At 42.7% G+C, this 12,685-nt stretch overlaps 1 protein-coding gene across 3 annotated transcripts in view; it reads left to right on the top strand.

Annotated features, from left to right (window-relative positions):
- Nucleotides 1–11,805, top strand: part of ST3GAL1 (ST3 beta-galactoside alpha-2,3-sialyltransferase 1) — a 134,503-nt gene extending 122,698 nt beyond the window's left edge. The window contains exons 10-11 of one of the 3 annotated variants that reach the window (XR_014492174.1): nt 10,142–10,201; nt 10,722–11,805. The gene's annotated coding sequence lies outside the window, so the exon portion shown is untranslated. Of the gene's footprint in view, nt 1–4,351; nt 4,658–10,141; nt 10,202–10,721 lie in introns of those variants that run through there. The other 2 variants (XR_014492173.1, XR_014492175.1) reach the window with 2 other exon arrangements.
- Nucleotides 11,806–12,685: the final 880 nt, after the last annotated feature.

Raw genomic sequence — 12,685 nt, 5'->3', positions numbered from 1 at the left:
ACCTCCAGAAGCTGTGAATGCTCCAACACTGGAAGTTTTTAAGAAGAGACTGGCCAGCCATTTGTCTGAAATGGTATAGAGTTTCCTGCCTGAGCAGGGGGTTGGACTAGATGACCTCCAAGGTCCCTTCCAACACTACTACTACTACTACTACTACTGAAGTAGGAAAAATTGACAAAAATTATTATTATTGTTGTTGTTGTTGTTGTTGTTGTTGTTATTATTATTATTATTATTATTATTATTATTATTATTATTATTATTATTATTATTATTACAGTCTTGCAGTACATCAGGGGCTATCACAAAGAGGAGGGGATTGGCTTATTCTCTAAGGTACCTGAGGGCAGGACAAGAAATAATGGTTGGAAGCTTGTTAAAGAAAGATGCGACCTAGGAACCAAGGGGAAATTTCCTGACAGGATAATTAACCAGTGCACTGGCTTGCCTCTGGAAGTTGTGGGTGCTCCATCATTACAGATTCTTAAGAAGAGATTGGACAGTCATTTGTCTGGAATGGTGAAGAATCTCTTGCCATGGGCAGGGGGTTGGACTAGGTGATCTTACAAGGTCCCTTCCAACTCTTGTTATTCTAAGATGCTAAGTTCCTTTCCAGCCCTATTGTTTTTATGTTCTAAAGGTAAGAATGACAAAACAGTATTGCCCTATTCCAGGGGTAGGCAACCTTGGCTCTTTTATGACTCGTGGACTTCAACTCCCAGAATTCCTGAGCCAGAATGGCTCAGCTTGGAAACCTCTCCCTTTCCCCTCAGCATGGCTGGCTCAGGAATTCTGGGAGTTGAAGTCCATGAGTCATAAAAGAGCCAAGGTTGCCTACCCCTGCCCTATTCTATAGGGCCTATTGGGTACTGCTAGACCACATTCTCTAGCATGGCCACTAGAGGGTACTATACTCTTGTGGTTGATTCTCATTGACTCTCTAGCTTTCACGTTTCAAGTGTATGGTTTTACTCCTTATTTTAGGAGGTGAGTAGTATCAAGAAGCTCCATTGACTGAGCTGCACCATAAAGCAGACAGAAGCAAGCTGACGGTGGTGGCCACTGAAGTAAAAATATACTGCCAGGAGTAGAGGGCAAGATGAAAGGAAATGTTGTATGCCCAATTTGCATCCAGAGCTGAGCTAACACACAGAAAGAGGCAATAAGCTAAACTAGGAGTGGGAAGATCAAGGTTCTAATCCTGCCTTAGCCAAGGAGCCTCACTGGCTCTGAGTAACTTTCTCACCCTAACAGGAGAGTTGTTGGGAAGAAGAGAGAACGTAGACACGCCCCCATTCCTTAACTGGAACTGCTGGATTTTAACTTTAGAATATAGAATCGTAGGGTTGGAAAAGCGACAATATACTAAGAAAATGTTTGGGCTCCCACATTATTACTTTGGGGGCTGCTTGATTTTTGTGTACCATCGTTTGAAAGCTGCTCAATCTGAAAAACTCTAATGGGAGAAATTCTCTCTCTCTCTTTCTCTCTCTCTTTTTTTTTTTTGTCGGGGTGGGAATGTAATTGAAGAAATAGAAATAAGGGAGGCTGCAAGAACAGCAAACTCCTGATTGGAAGGAGGCCATGTTCCACCCAGGAGAATCACACCAATGTTGTCTATGAAGGACACCACCCAGGCAAATTCCCTGCAATAGAATAGAATAGAATAGAATAGAATAGAATAGAATAGAATAGAATAGAATAGAATAGAATAGAATAGAATAGAATAGAATAGAATAGAATAGAATAATAATACCACGGGTCGGCAACCCGCGGCAGCTTTCTAAACCGGCACCAGCAGGTCTCCAAACCGCACCTCCACCCGAACACCAGCAGGTTTTGACACGGGTGTTCGGGGAGAGGTGCACGCGCAGCTCCGCCCGAACACCCGTGTCGAGACCTGCTGGTGCCAGTTTAGAAAGCTGCCGTAGGCCGCGGCATCTTTCTAAACCGGCACCAGCAGGTCTCCAAACCGCACCTCCGCCTGAACACCAGCAGGTCTCCAAACGGGTGTTCGGGCGGAGGTGCGAGAGAGGTGCACGCGCAGCTCTCCAAACACCTCCTCCCGTTCTGAGAGGTGCGCGCACACCGGGCGACTGGGAGCCGCAGGAGATGGCTCAAAGAGCCGCATGCGGCTCCGGAACCGCGGGTTGCCGACCCGTGGTATAGGGTTTCCTGCCTGAGCAGGAGGTTGGACTAGATGACCTCTAAGGTCCCTTCCAACTTTATTTTATTTTTATTTATTATTATTATTATTATTATTATTATTATTATTATTATTATTATTATTATTATTATTAAAGTCAATGGTGAAGCCAGGTTCACTTAACAGCCAGGCTACTAACTTATCAACTGCAGGGATTCCCTTAATAACGGTGGCAAGAAAGGTCGTGAGATGGGGCAAAACTCATGTAACAAGTGTCTGACTTAACAGAAATTTTGGGCTCAATTGTCGTCGTAAGTCGAGGACTACCTGTACTGATTTACTCTGAACTCAGCTACCAAATGCTACTGTATGGACAGTTCCCGACTTAAAAGCATTTGTTTAGTGACCGTTCGAAGTCTCGGTGAAAAAAGTGGCTTACGATGGTTCCTCACCCTTAAGACCATTGCATGGTCACGTGATCCCATGGTCATGTGATTGAATCTGGATACTTGGCATCCAGCTTGTACTTACAACAGTTGTAGTAAGCTGGGGTCACGTGAACACCACTTTCAATGTTCCCAGATGACTTCCAGTCCAAGCAAACATCAATGGGGGAAGCGGGATTTGTTTAACAACCATGTAATTCACTTAAGAGCTGCAGGGATTCACTTAACAACCATGCTATGTATAAAAAAAGGTCATAAAATCAAGCACCAGTCAATTAACAATCATCTCGCTTATCAATGGAAATTGGCATGGCCCCAGTTCTGATTGTAAGTCTGAATTCATACACCTCAGAATCATTGTTCAAAGAGGATGCTTAGGCCTTTCACTTCATCCCCCAGTGGATTCAGTGCCAGAGTCCAGATTAAATGCAGATTAAATCCAGGGATACAGTTGGCTGTCTGGTCTCTGCTTAAACACACACAGGAATTTTCCCTGACTGCTGTGTTGCTTTATTGTTAGAAAATTACTTGATTCCCACCTAGACGAGTCTTCAACCAAGAGAAGGCATGTAAAATCAGACTAGAGTGTGGCTCTGTTTGTAACCCAGGTTTAAACACAACACCCTGAGCCCCAAGCTTGCCAGTTATGATTTCGCTCCTTTAACTTGTGGTGGAAACCTAGTTGTTTGGTTAGTTTATGGGTCACTTCCGTTGTTCAAAGGCCACAAATTGAGTCAACCATGGTTAAATTAACTAGTCGTAAATCAGTTCTACTAATACAAAGCCAGAGTTGTGGTTGTAGCCAATTGCCAGTGAGGGAAACACAGAGATGAAATGCATTTATTTGTTCAGATCCACATCAGAGAATATGAGATTGTCACAGCCTGACACAGGGCAAAACAGATGTTTATGCACGTGCTGTTATTCAGCCACACTTGTTGATCCCCTGCCCATTATTTATGATAGCAGTGAGGAGAAGCAAAGGAAGGCCTAGACAGGCCCTGGACTCTCCCAAATAAGACTGGATGCGATTGACAGCAACGTCTGCTGTCAAAGAACCATCTTTTCTGCTAAAAAAATCAAACCAGAGACAGGTGATAACATTAAGGCAGGATGGTGAACAGAAGGTAACTTTAGCAAAAGGGAAGGTCCCTAGATTGAGAAGCCAAGCTGATTGTTTTAAAGGCCAAGGAAGTCCACATAGATTCCTTCAACTCTGAAAAATTAGTCCTAGATAAAAAGAACAAGGATATGAATTCGATTTTGCGGCTACTACGATTGTTGGCTGAGCAGGGACAAAAATAGCCAGAGAAATGAGTGAAGTTTGGGAAACTGGCCCCATTGTCAGACGACAAGAGTGTTGATTTATCGCCAAATTATCAGGTACTTAGGAGCTGAGGGCACAATGGCATAAGGAAACAACAATCAGTGACTTAATAGCCACTAAATTGGCTATTTAACAACTAAAACTATAGACAACCAGGCACCATATAAATACAACGTATAGAACAGCCCAGTGCACTTATTTTGGAGAGAGATAAGTTCCCTGAGGTTGGGCTCCAGCATCAGCCTGAAAACTTGGAAGAATAAATCTGTGATCCCAGTGATTGACTCAGACTGGATCCCGCAGCATTATCCAGGGACAAATATATTTGCCTTCATTTGAGAAGTGCTTAACTGTCACCTAAGGTGAGGAAAAACAGCCCACGGGCCTGAGTTTTTTTCCTAATCTTGTTTCCATCCCATTTTGTTGTCACAGTCTGGCACTAACACTGGCTAAAGCAGAATTCACATAATTATTCCAGTCCATGGAGGGCAGTGGAGTTGCATTTTTCCCCACGCTAAAACTTCTGAAGTCTTCCCGAAGCACAACATCTTGCTGTAAACTTTTGAACCCCCCTCCTTTTTTTTTTTTTTTGGCACAGCCCTGTGTTTTGGTCTCCGTTTCAGATTAATCTTCTTACCGCTGCAGAATCTTGCGAAAGAGTTAATCAGTAACTCAGATGCTTATCGACTCTTTGAGGGGCCTTTGCTACCTATCTTAAAAAGCTAGGTGGCTTTGTATCTTTTTTTTCTCTTAATAAGTAACTAAAGAGAATAAATACACCTGTTCCTGCAGAGTATATATAGGCTTCTCCTCATGTCGATTTGCTAAAACCTACCCTGCTGCAGGAATAAACTTCTTTTCCTACAAGGTCAGAGGCAAACATCTTTCCTCCTCAACCTTGAGATTGCGCAAATGAGTGAATTGTTTATTTATTTATTTATTTGGTTTTGTGTTTTTTTAATCCGGCCTTTATTATTTTATAAACAACTCAAGGTGGCGAACATATCTAATGCTCCTTCCTCCTCCTATTTTTCCCCACAACAACGATCCTGGGAGGTGGGTTGATATGAGAGACAGCAACTGGCCCAAAGGCAGCTAGCCAGCTTTCATGCCTAAGGTGAGACTAGAACTCACAGTCACCTGGTGATTGGCTAAGAGTCACCCAACCAGCTTTCATGCCTAGGGCAAAACTAGAACTCACCGTCACCTGGTCATGGGCTGAAAGTCACCTAGCCAGCTTTCAGGCCTAAGGTGAGACTAGAACACACTGTTACCTGGTGATTGGCCCAAGGTCACCCAGCCGACTTTCAGGTCTAAGGCAAGACTAGAACTCGCCGTCACCAAATTCAGCATCTTAACAGACTAAATGGGCAAGTGGAAAGGTCACCTTGTCATTTTTCAAGTTTTTCACATCTCCTTCCAGGCACTGGCGGGACACCAGACAAACAAGCTATGCAGGTCTGTCTGGTGTCCCCCAACCAAACTACGTACCCCTAGCACTAACTGGCTTTCCTTGCCTTATTCCATTTTTTCTTCTTGTTTGCTTGTTACTGTAATTATTATAATTATACACTTAACCTCTTCAGGCTAGAGATTTAACCAACGCTATTTACAAGGGCAATCAATACAATGGTTATTATTTACCACAAGTGTCTTCAAACGTGGCCCTTTTATAACTTGTGGACTTCAACTCCCAGAATTCCTCAGCGAAGCACACTGGCTGAGGAATTCTGGGAGTTGAAGTCTGCAAGTCATAAAAGGGCCACATTTGAAGACTCCTGATTTACAAGAACGGGCTTAATTAACTTAGAAGAAAAATAGCTTCCTAAAGCTAAGAGCAGGAAAGCAATTGAATCAGCTGCTCAGAGAGATGATGGGACCCTTCGTTGGAAATGTTCAAGATGTGGAAGGCCATTTTCAGGAATTATTTAATTAATTTATTGCAGTTGGCTGGACTCTGTGGCCCCTGCAGGAATAAACTCAGACCCAAGATAAGATAATTAGCATAGTTGGCTAGGAAATCTGATAATTATAATCCAGCCCGGAGGAATCGGAAACCTCCTTGGCAAATAGTCCTTGATTTACAGCCGTTCATTTAGTGACGGTTCAAGGTTTCAACAGCCCTGAAAAAAAGTGACTCACAACTGGCCCTCACACTTAACAACTGTTGTATCAGCATCCCCACAATCACGGGATCCAAATTTGGGTGCATGGCCATTGGTATTTATTTATGAGGGTTGCAATGTTCTGTGGTCACGCAACCACCATCTGCAACTTTCCCAGCCAGCTTGTGACCTTCAAAGTCAGTGGGGAAAGCCGGATTCATTTAATGACCGTATGAGTCACTTAACAACCGTGGTTAAAAAAAGATCATAAAATCAGGCACACCTGACCTAAGGACGCTTTTCAACAGAAATTCCAGTCTCAATTGTGGTCATAAGCTGAGGAGAACCTGTGTGTCATCTCTTTCGTAGGAATGGAGCACAATTCCAGTGCAATACAGACCAGAAACAATAGATGTTAGGTAAGAAAAAATTCCTAACTAGATCAGCAACTCTGGAAGAACGTGCCAAAAAAAGGTCATCAGATCCATGTGCCTGGCCCTTTTCCATAACATTTGGCAAAAACAAGCCATCTTCTGGGGAGGCTGCTTAAAGAAATAACACCGAGGAAAGAATTTTAGTTATCTCACAGGAGTTCTTTTCCCGGTTTGTGAATCGGGACGCCAGGCCATCCCAACACAGGAAACAGACAGCCCTGACTTAAATGATTTCCTGAAAATTTGCCCCTTTTGATTCTAATGATAGACTCCCCTTTTTTTTCCTCTCATCCACTCTTCCTGTAAACAAACGTCATCTCAGCCATGTGTGTCACCCGTGTCTGATCACTGTTTCTAGGGGTCAGAAAGTATTTCCACAAAGCAACCCGATCAACAGCGGCAGTAACCAAAAAAAAAGAAGAAGAATATATAGGCGGAACTAACTTTGTGCTACTTCCTTTTTCAAAAATAGATCTGATTTAGGCCTTGCAGCAAGGCAGTAGCTGTTTCCTTTGAGTCTGATCCCCAGATCATCCGTTGAAGAGTGACTTGGCAGTCACAACACTACAATGGTATCCCTACCCTTTTTTTACGTGCATCTCACCAGAGATGCGTTGGTTAGAACTGTTAATCAGTGGGACGACTTGCCTCCAGAGGTAGTGGGCGCTCCGACAGTGGAGGTCTTGAATCTCCAAGACCATGACCACCAACTTTGATTGGGCAAACTGCTAGAACAGGGGTCTTCAAACTAGGCCTTTTTATTTGACTTGTGGATTTCAACTCCCAGAATTCCTCAGCCAGCGTGCCACGCTGGCTGAGGAATTCTGGGAGTTGAAGTCCACAAGTCATAAAAGGGCCCAGTTTGAAGACCCCTCCACTAGAATATAACTGAGAGGAAACACGTATCTCTACTAGCCCTGATCTTTGGGTCATGAAACGTCTGCAAGAAAAGTACCAAGCTCAGAGAAGCCCCAAGGGCCCTTCATTTCAACCCCGAGCTGCAAATATTCTCCTTTATTGGTGCCTTCATCTCATCCATACTCAAATACATGACAGGCTAAAGTCACCTTTGCTACTAAAGTAGTATTTTCTTCCTTATTCTAATATTCTTCCTTATTCTAATACATCCAAAGCCAGCCTTGGAGCCTTGTTCTTTCCAGTCTTGTTGCCTTTTGGGGGAAAAAATAAATCGCTTCGAAGCAACTATCACCTGGATGACTGAGAATCTCCACAGAAATTTAGCTGTACACTTTGGGATGAACGACCTCCTGCTGAGTCTTTAAAATGATGATGATGATGATCACAACGACAACGACAACAACAACAACAACAACAATAATAATAATAATAATGGCACACGCCAGCAACTGAAACCATGATCGCTCACCACCGTCACCAATTTTTGCAGAAAGCTAAAGGTTTCTGGCATGTTTGGAACTGTCTCCCAACAAGCCACTTTTGAGGGAACATTTAGGATTAGAGCTGAAGAAGCTTCTTGGATGAGAAGCGAAATGTTTTCAAAGAAAAACAAGTAAGTCCAGTTGCCTCGTGGAACAAAAGCATCTTTGGGATTTTGGATTAGAGTTTCAACTCTGTTCAGATTTGAACAGAGAAGTGATCTTTGAAAATAATACCTCCATATTGTTGTTGTTGTTGTTGTCTGGATGACCACAACTTCAAGGCATTTTTGCCTTAAAGTTGGGAGCTAGACTCCAGGGAGAAGGCAGGCACCGTGCTGGTGGAATCTGGAACCAATGTTAGCTTTTAAGAACTTTGATGTCTCCAAAGAGACCCAGGTAAAATGACAATATCCAGGCTGCAGGGAAAAAGAGATTTATCTAAAATGCCATTGATTCAAGTTTTCCTTCTGATGTTATAACCTCATACCATCTGGCCTCTTATCAAGAACATTCTGCACTTCTGAAGTAAAAGGCCAATAAAAGACAAAAGATACTATGTTTTACCAATCCACTGCTTTTTCGACCTCATAAAGGTCATCCAAAGAAGACCTAGAATCAAGCATGTGGGAGAATCAAGAGTATACAATCAAAGCTCAACACATTGGTTTTGAGTAGTCTTTCTAAAGTTATCTAGACCAGTGGTGGGATTCAAATACCTAAACATCCAGTTCTCTGCGTGGATGCAGGCCTGGGCCTCTGAGGTCTAGACTGGACTTCCAGAAGTGACATCCATGCACTTCCTTTGGGCTGTTCTAGCCCTGGGAGGCCTCCTCCAGGCCTCCGAGGCCTAGAACGGACTTCTGGAAGTGACATCAACACACTTCCGGCAGGCTGTTCTAGGCCTGGGAGGCCTTCACCAGGCCTAGAACAGACTTCCGGAAGTCACATCCACGCACTTCTGATGGGCCATTCTACACCTGGGAGACCTCCTCCAGGCCTCCAAGGTCTAGAATGGACTTCCAGAAGCAGCATGGGTTCAGCCGGTTCTCCAAACAACAAAATTTAGCTACAGGTTCTACTGAACCAGTGCAAACCGGCTGAATCCCACCACTGATCTAGACCAGGGGTCCCGAACCCCTGGTCCATGGACCAGTACCGGGCCGCAGCATGCCAGCAACCAGGCCTCACAAACAAACAAAGCCCCATCTGCAGGATGAGGCAGGATACAAAATCATGCACCCTCCATTCCATAGAAAAAACCTCTCTCCACAGAGCCGGTCCCTGGTGCCCAAAAGGTTGGGGACCTCTGATCTAGACCAAATGCATCTAGAAGATGCCAAGGTATACTGCATTTACTGGCCGGATTCCCTTCCCGATGCCTATGTGGAGTTCACAGCAGATATTTTCTCTTTGTGCCCTGATAGAGAAACATCTGTCACTGAATAGGATTGTACTCTCAACCTCCTGAGTGGGAGGTGAGAGTCTTCACCATTACGCCCTCACGCCCCTCGTCTAAATCTATTTAATAAATAACATAAATATACTGCATCCTTCTCCATGCTGGTGGTTTCCAGATATATTTTATTTCAACCCCCAGAATTTGTAGTCACTGCAGCCAATAGTCATGCCGGCTAGCGATACAGAATAACAGAACAGCAATGTTGGAAAGAACCTTGGAGGTCTTCTTGTCCAACCCTCTGCTCAAGCAGGAAAGCCTATGTCATTTCAGACAAATGGATGTCCAGTCATTTCTCGAAAACCTCCAGTGTCGGAGCACCCACAACTTCTGGAGGCAAGTGGTTCCACTGATTAATTGTTCTCGCTGTCAGGAAATTTCTCCTTAGATCTATTCAACTGAAGTCCAATATTTTTGGAAAAACCAGCTTGGAGGTGACTGTTTTAAGACAATAAGAGGGGGTTCAATCTAACAAGGGGTAACTCTGAAGGATCAGCTGATCTCTTTCTGGTGAACGGCCGCTAGGATTATCTGTGCAGAATATCAGGCTACAAACATGGGTTTCATTCCACATGATGTGATTGATCACTGTTATGTTCCACCTAGATCAGGGGTCTTCAAACATGGCGTGCCTGGCTGAGGAATTCTGGGAGTTGAAGTCCACAAGTCATAAAAGGGCCAAGTTTGAAGACCCCTGACCTAGATGTAAAAGGAAAAAAAGGAGAAGTAATCACCATGATTTTTATCATATGAAGATTTCTTACCTTTGATTATAAGATAAAAATGATACGCAACCTTCTCAGTTTTTTTTTTCCTTTTCATTTCAGAAATGAATCACAGTTGGATTAACAGACTATCTGAGAAGGTGTATATATAGAACTGTGGCCGTAAGTTATTATAGTTGAAGAGAATTAATTTCAGTCTCTACAGAATGTAATCAGGGATGATAAAAAAATAACTAAAATCCTCTCTCCATAATTCATCTTCATTGTTATTCTTAAAAGGAAGCAAAATAAATGTTCCAGATGTAGTTTTATGGAAAAAAGATAGAGTTTCTCAAGCATGGCCACTTTAAAATGGGTGGACTTCAAATCCCAGGATTCCTTGCGACTCCCACCCATCTTAAAGTGGCCAAAGTTGAGAAACTCTACTACAGAAGACCGAGTAGCCAGAACGTAGTTTTATTTGCAGCAGGTTATCTTGGCTCCTATCAAATCAGATTTTACAATCCATACAAGGCCGGATTCACACTACGTGAAATCCAAGCAAACATATCGTGGTTTAACAATGGAGGTCAACAAATAGGTCTCCTATTTCTGCTTTCCATTTATCTAGATCTTCCTTTGAACCAGTGGGGGATTCAACACCACTTGGGCAGAACTGATAGCTATTTTTTTTGTTACACAGGCCCAGAATGGACTTCTGGAAGTGGCATCCACACAGAGAACCAGTTGTTCATTTGCATTCTTTTTATAGAGTTGTTGAGTCCATTTGGAGGTTTATCCGTGTCCTCAGGGTCACCCAAGTGGTGCAAATGGGTGTGAAGTCTTCTTCAGCAATTCCAAGAAGGTTCCAGGCCCATTTGCACCACTCGGGTGACCTCGAAGATGTGGATAAACCTCCAAGTGGCCTCAATGACTCTCTAAAAAAAATACAAATGACCAGCTCTCTGCAAGGAGTATAAATCCTTCCATTCCTCGCCATCCAGTCAGAGCTGAAGAAGATTTTCCAATGAGAAGTGAAACGTCTTCAAAGAAAAACAGAAAAGTTCAGTTGCCTCTTGAAAAAGCACCTTTGGGACAACCAAAGATGAGAATCTCCATAGACAATTAAATGAGAACCATTTAACTAACCCATTAGAGCGGGAAAGCAAGAAATGTTTTGGGTCCCATGTCCTAAGGAGGTACATCTGTCAGGACCCAGAAGAAAGGCCTTCTCTGTGGTGGCTTCTTCCCCCTGGAACATTATCTCTCCAGAAATTAGACTGGTCCCCATTCTGACACTCCTTCGGAAGGCCCTGAAGAGGTAGTTTTGCCAGCAGGCCTGTGGAACCCAGAGTGGGATGGAGCCCATTAAATGGCTGATTTAAGGATGAGGGGGTTGGGGGGGTTATTATTTTATTTTATTTTTATTTCTTTTATATTGTGTTTTTATGTCCTGTAAGCTACCTTGAGTCGCCATATGTGAGTAGGCGGCAATATACATTTTCTAAATAAATAACATTTAATACAAAGAGTTCAGCTCAGACTTCCTCGTTATATGAAATGACGGCCACGTAAAGGAACTGACAGGCAGTATGGTTCAACCCATTTTGGAACTTCCTTCCCTCAGGAGTTTTAGAAGATTCTAGAAGACAAATTTTATTTCACCAGGCTTTCATTCAGGTTAAACCTTACTGGCATCTCTTTAGGGAGAGAGCAGATTTTTTATTCCTACTGTGCAATTTTTCAGAACTTTGATTTATTTCTATTGTTGTGATGAATGTAGGTTTTTTTTTAGTTGGGTGGGCTATAAAACCTGTCAAATAAACATCTAAAGGGAAAGCAAGCACCAGATCTGTGGATCTTTTTTTTTAGCTGAGTAAATTCTTCCATTCTGTAATTTCTGCAAAAATAAACCACTTGCAACAAAGCAGTTTCAAATGTCCCTGAAAGATAACAACTGTTGTGTTCCACACTGCCTTCATTTGATTTGTATCAAAAGAGGCATTCAACATTCAGACTAATGGGTAAAGCTTGTGACTAGAATTCACCCACGCCACCTCAACCAACCCTAACAATGGATATAATAATGCCTATTATGCTGTGTTAATAATAACATGAAGGGAAGTAATACTTCCTTTTAAGTGAGATTTGAGTTTCTCCTTCCCAGAAGGATGAATTACATAAATATATTAAAATACAACTCATCCTGATCAAGAAAGAAAAACTGATTTTACAATTCCAACTACTGTTTAACACAGAGAGGTTTGCAACCAATTGCTTAAAAGAACTATTCTTCTTAAATTTTAATACCCTCAAGTGGAAGTAGTACAGGCATCTTTCTAAAATGGCTTAAATGGGGAGGGGTGGATCAGATCACATTGATGCCATCCCTTCTCTTTCAATCTTTGAAATTAAATTAATTTATGGATTAAATTAAGCAAAAACTGTCTGACAAGGATCATGCAGATAGATCCAAACTAGAATCCTGTTTTCCCTTGAAGCAATCTTCAAACTGGAGAGCCAGCTTGATATAGCATTTAAGGTGCTGGCCTAGAAACCAGGAGATGGTGAGTTCTAGTCTCACCTTACGCATGAAAACTGGTTGGGTGACTTTGGGCCAATCACCAAGTGATGGTGAGTTCTAGTCCCACCTTAGGCATGAAAACT

Source organism: Vipera ursinii (assembly GCF_947247035.1).
Source record: "Vipera ursinii genome assembly, chromosome: 3".
Classification (NCBI taxonomy): domain Eukaryota; kingdom Metazoa; phylum Chordata; class Lepidosauria; order Squamata; family Viperidae; genus Vipera; species Vipera ursinii.
Note: the sequence above shows the minus strand (reverse complement) of the source record. Positions and strands in the feature narration are given on the sequence as shown.